Raw genomic sequence first — 15,637 nt, 5'->3', positions numbered from 1 at the left:
GGTTCTGTCATTTGGATTCTGGCACCATCATTTTAAAGTGGATGGATGGGTTTAAAATTAATAATGTGACCACATATGATTTTATAGCTGTATGAACTGTATGTTTTTGGTTGCACATGCAATCTTTAAAAGTTATTATAGTGTCATTATATTAGACTCTTGTGGCAAATAAGACCTTGATCCACTGGTCTGGACTATTCCATCCTTCGTCTCACTGGTTTCCCTTCCTCCAGCTTCTCCCCATTCCAAATCACTCTCATTCCTGATCAGGATTATTATGCTCTTTATTGAGAACAGGATCAGCTTGTCTCCCCATGCCTCATGTTTTAATGAGGCATTATCCCCCTCCTACCGTCTAGTGTTGGTTATGCTAATCCTTGCCAAAATATTGTTTTATCTATAGTGTAGTGTTTAACTTATATTGTTATTGTACAGTTTTTTGCATTGTTTTGTCCTGTTTTTCTATGTAATGTCTTACTATATGTTCTCTGTATGGCACTGTGGACTCCTTGTGGCGCCTTATAAATAGAACATAATTAAAATAATATATGAATAGATTATCATACACCAAAAAATGTCAAGTACAAGGCAAAAAAGACAATGATGAATCTTAATCTTGTGTTCTGTCTCGGATGATGAAATATTCTCTTGTAATAACACTATTGCAAGTTATTTGATTTCTCGAACAGTTGTAACAGCCAATCTTTCCCTCAGGGAGTCATGTTGTCAATTTTGTTAAACACTTATACAGCCATCTTTATATAGAATACTCCTTATTTGACCTTCTGTTTTTACACATCAAAGATAGTTTTTGAAACATACAGGTAATGTAGGGTCCTTGGTTAACAGGGGCTAATATTATGGATTTGTACTAGCAACTATCAGTACTACCAGGTGTGGGAGGTATATATACTGTGGGTTCAGTTAAGCTACCTTGATCACTTCCAAAATATACAATAATTGGGTGGCATAGTTCAGAGTTCAAATCTCCCTTTTATTTCAGTTGGTGGCATAAGTCATGGAATTAAGCATTGGTATTTGACTTATCCTTACTATTTTAGATTACATTATGCATCTGAGCATATGGAATGATTTTGGTTACATAAACCAGATGACAATTCTTGTCTGTAGAGTAAAAATATTTATGGTTTTTAGGTTTCTTATAAGTTGCAGTTCCAAATTGTGTACCATTGTGATAAATTGAAAAGATCCCAGAACTGGATTTGTTGTCAATCACAATGACTGCTGAATCTGACAGGAGAATCTAGCAAAGTTAAACTCATATGAATTTATTTTAATTTTCTGTGAATCAATCAGTTAAGCATTTAAGAGCTATATATTATTTAAAAAAATATAAAAAAAAATGTGTCTCCTTAAATAGGGTCATAACAAAGCGTAGCCTGAGATGGCATCACTGGGGAATCCATGACAACGATGGAACCCTTCCATAATTGCCCATTTCGGAAAAACAAACAATCTTTAGGTGCTTTTTGGTAAATTATGCCAAAATTGAACAAAAACAAAAAGTCCTGTTATTTTTTAGTGAGCTCTCCTTTCAAAGGAGCCTGAATTAAACGTTGATTTTTGATATCGCTTTGTTGGATTTTGTTGTATGCTTACATACTGTATATTTAATTTTAAAAACAATAAAAAATTCTGAGATTCACACTCTGCCATGCTATCTTTGACCCTTTTCACTCTCTGCCATGCTGTCTGTGTTCCCCCTTCATTCTGCCATGCTCCCCCTTCACTCTGCCATGCTGTCTGTGCTCTCCCTTCATTGTGCCATGCTTCTCCTTCACTGTGCCATGCACCCCCTTCACTGTGCCATGCTGTCTGTGCTCCCCCTTCACTCTGCCATGCTGTCTGAGCTCTCCCTTCACTGTGCCATGCTCCCCCTTTACTGTGCCATGCTCCCCCTTCACTCTGCCATGCTCCCCCTTCATTCTGTCATGCTCCCCCTTCACTCTGCCATGCTGTCTGTGCTCTCCCTTCATTGTGCCATGCTTCTCCTTCACTGTGCCATGCACCCCCTTCACTCTGCCATGCTGTCTGTGCTCCCCCTTCACTCTGCCATGCTGTCTGTGCTCTCACTTCACTGTGCCATGCTCCCCCTTTACTGTGCCATGCTCCCCCTTCACTCTGCCATGCTGCTCCTTCACTCTGTCATGCTCCCCCTTCACTCTGCCATGCCCCCCTTGCTTCCATTCCTTCACTTACCTTTTCTATCAGCTTCTTTCTTCTCTTCTTCTGTCTTCTCTCTTCTTCCCGACTCCTCGCGGAACATCGGGCAAGATGACTTCATGCCCGACATTCTGGAGAACGGAGCAGAGAGGAGTCCAGCGTTGCGTTCACGTGAGTATTATTTACTTATTTTATTTTTAAGTTTTCCGCTCCCCCCACCAATGAAGAGGGCAGCAATCAGGGTCGGGGCCTACCGGAGGATAGACCGTTCCCCCGGCGTTCCAGTCTGACCCTGACTGTAAGTGATATTATTAGAAAGTGGAAGCATTTAGTAACAACAGCAACTCAGACACGAAGAGGAAGACCACGTAATATTATAGAGGTGGTCAACGACTGCTAAAGCCCATGGTGCGTAAAGATCACCAACGTCTGCTGATTCCATAGCTGAAGAGTTCAGAACTTCCAATGGCATTAATGTAAGCACAAAAGCTGTGTGGCGGGAGCTTAATGGAATGGGTTTCCATGGCCGAGTAGCTGCATGAAAGCCTCACATCACCAAGACCAATGCTAAGCATCGGATGGAGTGGCATAAAGCACACTGACCATGGACTGTGGAGCACTGGAAATGTGTTCTGTGGAGTGATGAGTCACACTTCTCTGTTTGGCAGTCATCATCATCAACATTTATTTATATAGCGCCAGCAAATCTGTAGCGCTTTACAATTGGGAACAAACAGTAATAAAACAATACTGGGTAATACATACATACATACATACATACGTAGAGGTAAGAAGGCCCTGCTCGCAAGCGTACAATCTATGGGACAATGGTTTGATACACAAGGTTAAGTGCTACATCGTATTGAATATTTGAAAAGCTAGAATGCAAAGGTTACATAGTATTTAGTAGGCTGTATGCTCAGTCACACAACTATGTTTGGTCAGAGGGTTGTTGTCTTGTGTTAGCTGTGTAGAGGGTGGGAATGGGGTAACCTAAGGAGATTAAGAGGGTGGTAGAGGAATACTATAAACTTGTCTGAAGAGGTGGGTTTTCAGAGAACGCTTGAAGGTTTGAAGACTAGAGGAAAGTCTTACTGTGCGAGAGAGTGAATTCCATAAAGTGGGTGCAGCCCGAAAAAAGTCCTGTAACCGAGAATGGGAGGAAGTGATGAGAGTAGAAGAGAGACGCAGATCTTGTGTAGAATGGAGGTGTTAAGTTGGGAGATATTTTGAGACAAGTGAGGAGATGTATGTTGGTGCAATTTTGTGGATGACCTTGCATGTTAGTAGAAGAATTTTATATTGGATTCGTTGAAAAACAGGCAAACAATGTAGAGACTGACAGAGTGACTCAACAGATGTCAAATGATTTGAAATTTTACATCTGCTGCGTGCAAAATAGATTGTAGGGGCTCGAGTCTGATTTTGGGAAGACCAGTAAGGAGGGAATTACAACAGTCGATGCGGGAGATGATGAGTGCATGAATTAAAGTTTTTGTAGTGTCTTGTATGACATTTGTACGTATTCTGAAAATGTTTTTTAGATGTCAGAAGGGTGAGTCTGGGTTTGGCAGATGCCAGGAGAACGTTTATTGCCTGACTGCATTATGCCAACTTTGAAGTTTGGTTGAGGAGGGATGATGATATGGGGCTGTTTTTCAGGGTTTGATCTAGGCCCTTTATCACCAATGAAGGACAATCTTAATGCTTCAGCATACCAAGTAATTTAGGACAATGCTATGCTTCCAACTTTGTGGCAACAGTTTGGGGAGGGTCCTTTTCTATTGCAACATGACTGTGCCTCAGTGCACAAAGCAAGGACTACAAAGACATGGTTTGGTGAGTTTGGTGTGGAAGAACTTGACTGGCTCGCACATCATAATCATCATCATCACCATTTAATTATATAGCACCACTAATTCCCCAGCGCTGTACAGAGAACTCATTCACATCAGTCCCTGCCTCATTGTAGCTTACAGTCTAAATTCCCTAATATACACACACACACAAAGACAAAGAGAGAGACAGTCTAGGGTCAATTTTGCTAGCAGCCAATTAACCTACCAGTATGTTTTTGGAGTGTGGGAGGAAATCGGAGCACCCGGAGGAAACCAACGCAAACACGGGGAGAACATACAAACTCCACACAGATAAGGCCATGGTTGGGATTTGAACTCATGACCCCAGCACTGTGAGGAAGAAGTGCTAACCACTAAGCCACCGTGCTGCCCATTTTCTTTTCTTCGAGGGCCTGATTGGCTGTTGGTGGCCTGGGGTTTCTGGTTTTACCTCCGCATGGGTCACCCTATCTTGCACAAACAGTAGTGTTTCCTTTACGATAGTTATTAAGTGTGTATTACTTCTCTTGTTGGCACACATCTCAATCCATCTTACAGGTTCCCGTCAGGATGGCCAAAATATTTAATTTGTTGGCCATTCATTCGTCTTTTGGGCCAGTAAAAGTGTCCCCGCTCATAACTCAGCCAGATACCCCCAGGCAAGTTCAGTCAAGTGGATAGGACGCAGGGGTCTGTGTTTGGGGTCGCTATTGAAGGTTGAAGGGATGGTGAGGTCAGATTTGGACCACCCTTCTGTACTTATAATCCACCTCGGGGGCAATGATTTGGGTAAGTGGAAAGTTTTGGAGCTCATAGTAAGGATCAAATCGGATATTGGGGTAATTAAGCTACATTGGCCAGCAGTGCACCTCATCTGGTCGGACATCATCCCTAGAATTAAGTGGAGAGGAGCAGACAGGCCAGCTTGCATTGAAAAGGCTCGCGGGAAGGTTAACAGGGCTGCGAGGAGAATATTCTCAGAGGTAGGGGGTGAGTTTATCAGATACCCGGGCATCAGAGCATGTTTCACAAAATTCTATAGGCCTGATGGGGTGCATTTGTAAGATGCAGGGTTGTCGTATATTGTAGAGCAGATTTTCAGTGTTTTGGCTATGAGAGGTCAGTTGGTGGCGGGCTTGGGTTCTTAGCGGGACCCAGCTGTGGCAGTAAGCAGCCTAGTCAGCGGACAATTGGGTCACATTCAAGATGCAGTAGGCACTCTCTCTAAAGGGATTGGGCAATTAGTGAGCATACCCCTTCGGGGTTATGGGGCTCTGCTTAGGCGGGCGGACCTCAGCCGTACCCAATCTATTGGGGCGGAGATTATAGCTCAGGAGTGTGACCTAGGGGCTGATTGGTCTGCTTATATTGGTCACCTCTTCTCAATATATTGAACATTTCAATAAATTGATGACCTTTCATTTTAGCCAAAACAAGTCTCCGTGTCTTTATTTCATAGTGGTATGTTAACTATGCCGGTAACACAGTAAAGGTAAAATGTCAACCGATAAGCGGATTAAGATAATAGAGGGCGGGGATTAGCCCGAGGTAACATAAACGCTGAGGAGGCAGGTAAAAGAAAGTAAAAGTATAGCAAGAGTTAACTCCACTGGGGGGCAGGGGTCAGCCAATCAGTAGGGACATAGGGGGCAGAATTATAGTGGGGGAAGCAGGATAAGGTCCATGTACAGGCAGTCAGCTTCCCCTTGCCCTGATCTCAACCACATCAAACACCCTTGGGATGATCTGGAATAGAGATTGCGAGCCAGGCCTTCTCATCCAATTCAGTGCCTGACCTCCTAAATACCCTACAGCGGCGGTTCCCAAACTGTGCGCCGCGGGTCCCAGGGGTGCCGCAGCGCTGTCACTGGGGTGCCGCGGGCCAGACATAAAAAAAAAGAAAGAGCACAGAAACTTACCAATCTGCCGGGTGCCGAGACCCAGCAGCCTCCTCTCTCCCGCAGCTTGTTACTGACGTCGATATTCAGGGAGAGAGGAGGCTGCTGGGTCCCGGCGCCCGGCGGATTGATAAATTTCTGTGTTCTTTCTGTTTTTTATGGCTGGCGCGGGGCAGAGAAGGGGGGGCAGAGAGCAGAGGATGGTGACAGCGGGCAGAGAAGGGGGGACAGCGGTGCAGAGAAGGGGGGACAGAGAGCAGGGGATGGTGACAGCGGGCAGAGAAGGGGGGACAGAGAGCAGGGGATGGTGACAGCAGGCAGAGAAGGGGGGACAGAGAGCAGAGGATGGGGACAGCGGGGCAGAGAAGGGGGGACAGAGAGCAGAGGATGGGGACAGCGGGGCAGAGAAGGGGGGACAGAGAGCAGAGGATGGGGACAGCGGGCAGAGAAGGGGGGACAGAGAGCAGAGGATGGGGACAGCGGGGCAGAGAAGGGGGGACAGAGAGCAGAGGAAGGGGACAGAGAGCAGAGGATGGTGACAGCGGGCAGAGAAGGGGGGACAGCGGTGCAGAGAAGGGGGGACAGAGAGCAGGGGATGGTGACAGCGGGCAGAGAAGGGGGGACAGAGAGCAGAGGATGGTGACAGAGGGGCAGAGAAGGGGGGACAGAGAGCAGAGGATGGGGACAGCGGGCAGAGAAGGGGGGACAGAGAGCAGAGGATGGGGACAGCGGGCAGAGAAGGGGGGACAGAGAGCAGAGGATGGTGACAGCGGGGCAGAGAAGGGGGGACAGAGAGCAGAGGATGGTGACAGCGGGCAGAGAAGGGGGGACAGCGGTGCAGAGAAGGGGGGACAGAGAGCAGGGGATGGTGACAGCAGGCAGAGAAGGGGGGACAGAGAGCAGAGGATGGTGACAGAGGGGCAGAGAAGGGGGGACAGAGAGCAGAGGATGGGGACAGCGGGCAGAGAAGGGGGGACAGAGAGCAGAGGATGTGGACAGCGGGGCAGAGAAGGGGGGACAGAGAGCAGAGGAAGGGGACAGAGAGCAGAGGATGGGGACAGCGGGCAGAGAAGGGGGGACAGCGGTGCAGAGAAGGGGGGACAGAGAGCAGGGGATGGTGACAGCGGGCAGAGAAGGGGGGACAGAGAGCAGGGGATGGTGACAGCAGGCAGAGAAGGGGGGACAGAGAGCAGAGGACGGTGACAGAGGGGCAGAGAACGGGGGACAGAGAGCAGAGGATGGGGACAGCGGGCAGAGAAGGGGGGACAGAGAGCAGAGGATGGGGACAGCGGGGCAGAGAAGGGGGGACAGAGAGCAGAGGAAGGGGACAGAGAGCAGAGGATGGGGACAGCGGGCAGAGAAGGGGGGACAGCGGTGCAGAGAAGGGGGGACAGAGAGCAGGGGATGGTGACAGCAGGCAGAGAAGGGGGGACAGAGAGCAGAGGATGGTGACAGAGGGGCAGAGAAGGGGGGACAGAGAGCAGAGGATGGGGACAGCGGGCAGAGAAGGGGGGACAGAGAGCAGAGGATGGGGATAGCGGGCAGAGGGGGGACAGAGAGCAGAGGATGGGGACAGCGGGGCAGAGAAGGGGGGACAGAGAGCAGAGGAAGGGGACAGAGAGCAGAGGATGGGGACAGCGAAGCAGAGGATGGGGACAGAGAGCAGAGGAGGGGGACAGCGTGACAGAGGGCAGAGGAGGGGACAGCGTGAGAGGGGCAGAGGAGGGGACAGCGTGACAGAGGGCAGAGGAGGGGCACAGCGGGGCAGAGGAGGGGGACAGAGGAGGGGCACAGCGTTAGAGGGGCAGTGGAGGGGGACACAGCATGAGAGGGGCAGTGGAGGGGGACACAGCGTGAGAGGGGCAGTGGAGGGGGACACAGCGTGAGAGGGGCAGTGGAGGGGGACACAGCATGAGAGGGGTAGTGGAGGGGGACACAGAGTGAAAGAGGGCAGTGGAGGGGGACACAGCGTGAGAGGGGCAGTGGAGGGGGACAGCGTGACAGAGGGCAGAGGAGGGGACAGCGTGAGAGAGGGCAGAGGAGGGGGGGCAGCGTGAGAGAGGGCAGAGGAGGGGGGACAGCGTGACAGAGAGCAGAGGAGGGGGCAGTGTGTCTGAATGCAGAGGGGGCAGTGTGTCTGGATGCAGAGGGGACAGAGTGCCTGAGGGCAGAGTGTCTGGATGCAGAGGGGGCATTTTTGCATACAACTAAATAAGTATTTCTGTCCTGACCTAAATACTTATTACAATTTTTTGACCCAACTACTTCTAAAACAAGACTGCTCAATAATTATTTTGCAGGGGTGCCTTGAAAAAATTTTGGAGACTCTAAGGGTGCCGCGAACTGCAAAAGTTTGGGAACCACTGCCCTACAGAATGAATGGGCACAAATTCCCACAGAAACCCTCCAATATCCTTCTGGAAGAGTGGAAGCTGTCATTGCTGCAAAAGGGGAGCCAACTCCACATGAAAGTATATGTATATGTACAATGCCATTACAGTCCCTGTGGGTGTAATGGTCAAGTGTCTGAATACTTTTGTCCATATAGTGTGTGTGTTTGTGTGTGTATGTGTGTGTGTATGTATATATATATATATATATATATATATATACGGTATATATAATGTTTGTGTATATACATGTATGGCACCACACATTGTTTATGGTACCATGTAATACAAGCAACTAAGTAAAAAAAAAGAGTAAATATTATAGAACAATGGGAATGAGTCCTTCCTACGAAGGCTTACATTCTTATTTGGTATGGGAGACATAGATAGTTACTGTAGGTATAAGTGCTATAAACACAAAGTACTTATAAAATAAATTATATGCAGCCCTAACTTGGAATTGGAGCAGAAAGAAATAAGGAATTTCTGCAGTTACAGTAATTTTAATCAACCAAGGTCACAGTCTCCACATCTCCAGACATTTTCAAAAGATTACAAATGTGCCAAAAAAATAAACGTGTAAACAGAGTAGGCATCAGAAATTTATCTCTGTTTGAACATTAGTTCAGAGTGCACAATAATTTTTACTTTTTGTTATGTGCTAGCAGATGAATCTCCCTTAGTAACAGTTTTAGTATTTTATTATTTTTAGATTTTAAATGTTCAGTTTTTTCCCATTAGGGGATCTACATGTTTATCTTAATTTATTTATTGTATATGCTGCAATATAAACTAATATGAAATTGTTTTCCAGCCTCACGTTAGAACATGTTAAGACATGTTTTAGCATTGCAGTCACTTTGACAGACACTGATACAGTATTGATGATGTAGCCAGGAATTTCACAATAAGCACATATCTCGCTGCACAAGAGCCATGTTCTATTGAAAATTGAGCTGCTTCAAGAGGGTCATGGATGGTGCACTGAAAAAGGTATTTTATTAATAGTTAATTTGGCCACTCATTCTGCAGTTTCAGTCATTTGGTCCAACAAATCCAATAATAACTGATTTAAACATCGTGGCATCTTAGTAAATCCATTCGGAAGATACCTGTTGTTGTGCTAACCGTGAAGCCAAAGGGACATTAACTGCTTGGCCTGTGCTGCAAACTTCCTGATATTGGATAATTTAGCCCCTGTTCTGTGGCTTGGCTTGTGTGTGGCCAAGATGTATTCAAATGCTGTGCAAAATAGTGTATTCCCAGCGACTATGCAGGTTGTAAATTTATGGTATGTGTGTTAAAACATGTCAAACTAATTTCATGAGTGTCAATCTGTGATAAATCCACTTATTACATAATACATAATACATACTACATTGAGGCAGCATAGGTCGTTAATTATGTCTCTATCAGCATTCCTGCAGTCATACAAATGTAGAAAACTTTTTGATGCCTGTAAAAACATCTGTCAGGGGCGCTTGTTAAAAATATTGGATATGGAAGGCTACAGCGGCATCATTGGGCACCTTCCCAGGTTTTGTTATGGAGAACGGCAATGCACTGTTCTGCCCTTGGTTAAATTGTTACAAACGCATGCAAGCAAATTATGTTTTAGTTGCTCAGGACATAGCTTATGGAGTTTATAAAACAAAGACTATGCCGTGTCAGTCATCACTACCAGTCAACACGTACACCTGCCCATTAGCTCTGGTGCAAATTATATGGCTGAACCAAGCGTACTTATGAGAAACCAAGGACTGGTCTGCGTCGTAACGTCTTCGGCATGCCCTTACTGTATATGGCCTATGTTATCCCACCCCTTTCAACCCCTGTTCCGCCTCTCAAGTCGTAGGCAGTTGGAAGTCCATTTCTGAGCCTGCGCAGAGCATAGTCATGCAAGATACTCTACGCAAATGGACGTCCGTCCGAACATGAATCAGGGGCTTTGTGTGGGGTGGGAGGAAACCATGTTTTAAACATGACATCTTATACAGGTGTAAACACTGGTGAGGTTTATAATGACTCTATCAAGCACGGCTGGTATGGACGAAAATGAGGGTTGGTCCCCAGATTACCAACTGCTCTGCATCCAACCATTGGACTTATTGACATGCTGGTGCAAGCTAAGAATACAAAAATACAGCTCAGCATCAATCTCGCCTCTAATATCACTAAAAGCAAACCAAAATCCCATCCCCGCCCCCCTAGAATTTAAAGACACAGTGCAATATCACCTTCAGTATCGGGCTCGGGGACCTTGAAGTATTGCCCTCTCTCCTCCTACACTGGCATATCCTTATTGTTTGGCAATATTTTGCCATTGTTTGGCTATGTGTTTTCAAATCACATGTAAGTACCACATGAAGAAGACTGGATCCACTGACATTTAACAAGGAAGATCCCAAAAACTTGTTCCTGCCACCTTTACGTGTTTATAGCCAGAGAGAATTCCTCACAAACCATGCTGCTCTGTAATAGAGTTTTAAGCCATGCTGGGCAACATACATGTTTAACCATTGCACGATGAATCGGCTGGTGTTTTTTACCTTTACTTTTTGTAATTAAAATGTTTTTTTTTTAATTTAAGAAAGAATAATTGTACAACCAAAAGAGAGGCAGGTGCTTCAGCTGCTTGTAATGGAGTGTGGAGGTAATGCTTTGCTCTTAAAAGGCCTGCAATTACATCCAGTGCTGGTATTTTGATAATGATAACAGTAAAAACTAATTGTTAGATTTTATAATGAAATGTGTTCAGCTTGGACTATGACATGACGGCGCTATCTGACCGTTAGCATTGTGCCAGGATTAGATTCCCCGCTGCTTGCTAGCCCACATGGAAGCAGTGATTGCTGACATCTTGACCTGCTATTTTATTGCCACCTCTGTCACTTGTCCACTTTAAAGACCTGGGGCCCTTGGCCCTAGACGAACTACTGCTGGGCACCCAGATTGCCATTTGGGGGCAAGAAATTTACAGTTTTCCCTTGAATACCGTTTTGTTGACTACTTATTTACTATACTTTACAAATTAGTGCTCCTGTGAAGCAAGGTCTGACACTGATATCTGTCTGGGAGAAATCTGTCCCATTATCAATGCATAACCTATTCACTGACTAGCAAAATCTAAAATTCTGCCAAATGTCTGAATTGGCAGGATCATTTCTCCCATCACTAATTATATACCAGTAAGCCAAGCTCTTAGATAGGAATGGCAGAGAGATAGAGGAGGGACACTGATGGAACCTAGTTAATATGGTCATCTTATTTTATTAAAACATGATATCAGAGCTGGACAAATCCCAAGAGGCTGGTAGGCAATGTGTCTAAAGAAATGACTAACTTTTGAGTCATTGTCCCTATTGATGTTAGTGGATAGACATCTTCCCTGGCTATTAAAGTATTCTGCTGGCTCAGACATTTAACTGTCTGTCTGCTAAATTCCAGATTATTTTGTCCACCACTGTATGCTATTTTATTGGCGATAAGGGGCCTGATTCATTAAGGATTTTAAATTGAGAAACTTCTTATTTCAGTCTCCTGGACAAAACCATGTTACAATGCAAGGGGTGCAAATTACTATTCTGTTTTGCACATAAGTTAAATACTGACTGTTTGTTCATGTAGCACACAAATATCAACTTTAAATTTCAGTGTACTTATAAGCTATCAAGTATTTGTGTCTATGCGTCTGTTATCATGGACATCTTTAGTAGAGTCATTAAGCTTCAGTCACTTCCACAAGGCATCTCTGAATTGGTAAAAGTCAATATGATCGGAAACCAAAGGAAGGTCGGCCGCACTCTGGCATGGAACGTAACATGGGTATTGCAGATTTTTAGGGACTATGATTATGAAATATTCAAATGAAGACTTGGAGTCCAGTTCCAATATCAAATTGATTCTAAACCAGGGACAGTTAGGTCATCAAGGAAATGTTCATGGCTAAAATGTTTTAATGTTCTTGTGTATAGGATTTTAAGTCTTGACTTTAGAGGTTTGAGTTTACATCCACAATACACTATTGCATGATCCCTAGAAATGTCAGGTAGAATATCAGAACAGTGGATTTGGTTAGGTCATATGATAGAATCGAGCCCATGATTGGATGATTGGAGGAATTAGTTTACTGTTTTGGAAATTGGTTGGTTTAGATCAGGGGTGTCCAACCTTTTAGCTTCCCTGGGCCACATTGGAAGACGACGAGTTGGTTTGGGCCGCACATAAAATACACTAACACTAACGATAGCTGATCATCCAAAAAAACATAGAAAACATAGTTAACATATTAAACTTACTTGGAAAAGGAGTTAGTAAGAGTTAGGAAACCTGTTGCAGAATCATGATTAAAGCAGTAGTCCCATTACCAGCTACAATTTAACTTACCTGCATCTGCCCCTTAGTGGGGTTCGAGGAATTAAATGCCAAAAACTTTTTTTTCCTCTCTTTCTGCACCCATGAATCATTTTTTTTATTGACCAGTTTGAAATGGTCACCAATATAGGTAGCATCAGGAGGACTAATAGAAATCTACAGAGATTTAAAGATAGGGTGGCGGGAAAAATGGCTCATGGAGCAGCCTCCGATGAGGGTAACAGTGGGTGATAATTTCACCCTACTCAGCACTGCACATTTAAAATGGTTTAAAATATTAAAAATACAATTATCTCTTAATATTTATATTAGATACATACAGAGAACACAGCTAGTTCATAATTGCATGGTGCAGAAAGTCCAAATTCAGAGTAACAACAATAAGATACTGGATAATCCTTCACTGCTGCTGATAGTTCGCGCGGGTGACTCCTCTGTGCTGCGCTACGCAATGGATGTCGGGTGTGGTGACGTCACCCCCGACATTCACTGCGAGCGCCGCACGGAGGAGGAGACCAGGGAGGGAGCCGGAGCGCCAGCTGACGTGACCGCAAGGTAAGCATTTTTTTTTTATTTTTTTTTGCAGGATATTTTTTTCATTAACAGCACTGCCCCCTTGCCACAACCACTGGGCCACATTCACAGGCGGGCTGGGCCGCATGTTGGACAACCCTGGTTTAGATTAAGAGATTTGAGTTGTGAGGAAGTTTCCCTTTACAAGGCAGCGCCGCTGTAAATTTAAGCGCTGAAGAGGCTGAACACGCCGGAGATGAAGAATCCGGAGATTCATACATTTACCCCATGGTTGCCACAGCTGTTGGACTTAAATGAAGATGGGGAAATGTTTTTTAGCACTTGCCATTAAGATTCACTAGAAAGTGCAAAGCCTTTACGTAAATCAGGATGAACAAGTGCATAAAGTATACACATAGGGAGAAGGGATATGATGTACAGAGTTACAGTGGTTAGAAAATGAGATCACAATAAGAAACCAAAATACAGCTGGTAACATTTTCCTAATAAAAGGGAATACATGAGAGAATACAGGAGACTTCTGTTCAGGGGCTTATATATAAGAGCATTTATGCAATGGAGATATAGGTGCAGACATGAAAGGCATTCAAACGAGGGTTGTAATGTGTCCTGTTATGGCTAGGTTTTAAGTTAGCGTTTTTACCTTCTGTTTAACTCCGGAATAACTCTTACTAACTAATACTACTGATGACTATTCAGTAAAATGTAACAATCCTATTTGTGTTTGTTACCTTTCTCTGTACCTCTGCATTCCTGTGACGACCACATGACTCATCCACAGGGCGGGTCATTCAAACCTGCTCTGTTTAAACCTGGTGCTGACACCTGTTCAGTGTCAGTGCAACTTGTTTGTTAGCCTGACTCCATGGACCCCTGTGTATTCTATGATCCTTGTGTATTCCTGGAGTTTGTATGTTCTCCCTGTGTTTGCGTGGGTTTCTTCCGGGTGCTCCGGTTTCCTCCCACACTCCAAAAACATACTGCTAGGTTAATTGGCTGCTTATCAAAAATTTACCCTAGTCTCTGTCTGTCTCCCTCTCTGTCTGTCTATCTCCTTCTTTGTCTGTCTGTGTGTGTGTATTAGAGAATTTAGACTGTAAGCTCCAATGGGGCAGGGACTGATGTGAATGAGTTCTCTGTACAGCGCTGTGGAATTAGTGGCGCTATATAAATAAATGATGATGATGATGATGATGATGATGATGATTCCTGAACTCTCCTGTTGGATTCCCTGTGGGTGAACCTGCTTCATCAACCAACTGATGGTAGCACTATCTTTGGGACTCTCCTGTTTGAATGTATCTCTATGCATCATTTTACAAGACATTATGCCAAGTGTGTGGATTCCCATCATTGTGATATACTGAACTGCCATCTCACCTATACTACTGTACTACTGTACAAGAACTTATTTGATACCTTCCGGGCTGTTACGCTGTTCCGCTGACGCTGCCATTCCTACACACTGCGGTGATCAGACTCTTACCTTGCATATATGTCGTAGTGCTAATCTCTAGTAATTACCGGACCCCTGTGGTATCCTGAATATCGTTACTCACCATCTATACTGTGTACAGAACTTTGCTAGTCTCTATCCTTTAGAAAGAGAGGAAGAAAGTTTTTTTGTTGGTGCACATAAGGTTCTTGTTAATAAAATATAACTTTTATTTATGGATTAGTTATAATAAGCAAAATATAAAACAATTTAAAATGAATTGCTGTCTGCTGTTTGCCAAATACAAAACCATTGCCACACTCTGCCGTGGCTAATTAACATATTCTGCCGTGCATAGAATCCTGCTGTCATCTCCATTACTGTGTCTTGTCGTGGCACCAACTACCTGCTGTGTACTCATCAGTGCTGCGCTCTGGCGTGGCTTCTCTCAGTGTCCTGTTGTGGCGATATACCCACTCTCGTTATACAGAACCCTGCTCGTATTCAGCCGTGGACTAATTCTGTGCTCAGAGGGTGCAATACATATTCTCTGTGTTTCATTGATACTGCATTTATGTCCCATATATATATATATATATATATATATATATATATATATATATATATATATTGTGATTTACATCACTGCTGTTCCTTGTGAATAACTAACCTTTTCTTCCTTGTGATTTCGTTGCATTTGTGTTCCATTACTGCCCTGTGTAATGCTTAACCATTCCTTGTAATGTTATATATGGCAATCTGCTTATCTCTAACATCTCATTACAATTATGCTTCGTTGTTTATCATGGGTTGATATGTGCTTATGTTCATATTCATTGAAGTACTTATTAAGCAGACCCATTGTCTTGTGTTCTTATTCTCTAAGCATTGTATGATCCTGACTCAGCTAAGTCATCATCATCACCATTTATTTATATAGCGCCACTAATTCCGCAGCGCTGTACAGAGAACTCATTCACATCA

The sequence above is a fragment of the Mixophyes fleayi genome, chromosome 10, assembly GCF_038048845.1.
Source record: "Mixophyes fleayi isolate aMixFle1 chromosome 10, aMixFle1.hap1, whole genome shotgun sequence".
NCBI lineage: Eukaryota > Metazoa > Chordata > Amphibia > Anura > Limnodynastidae > Mixophyes > Mixophyes fleayi.
Note: the sequence above shows the minus strand (reverse complement) of the source record.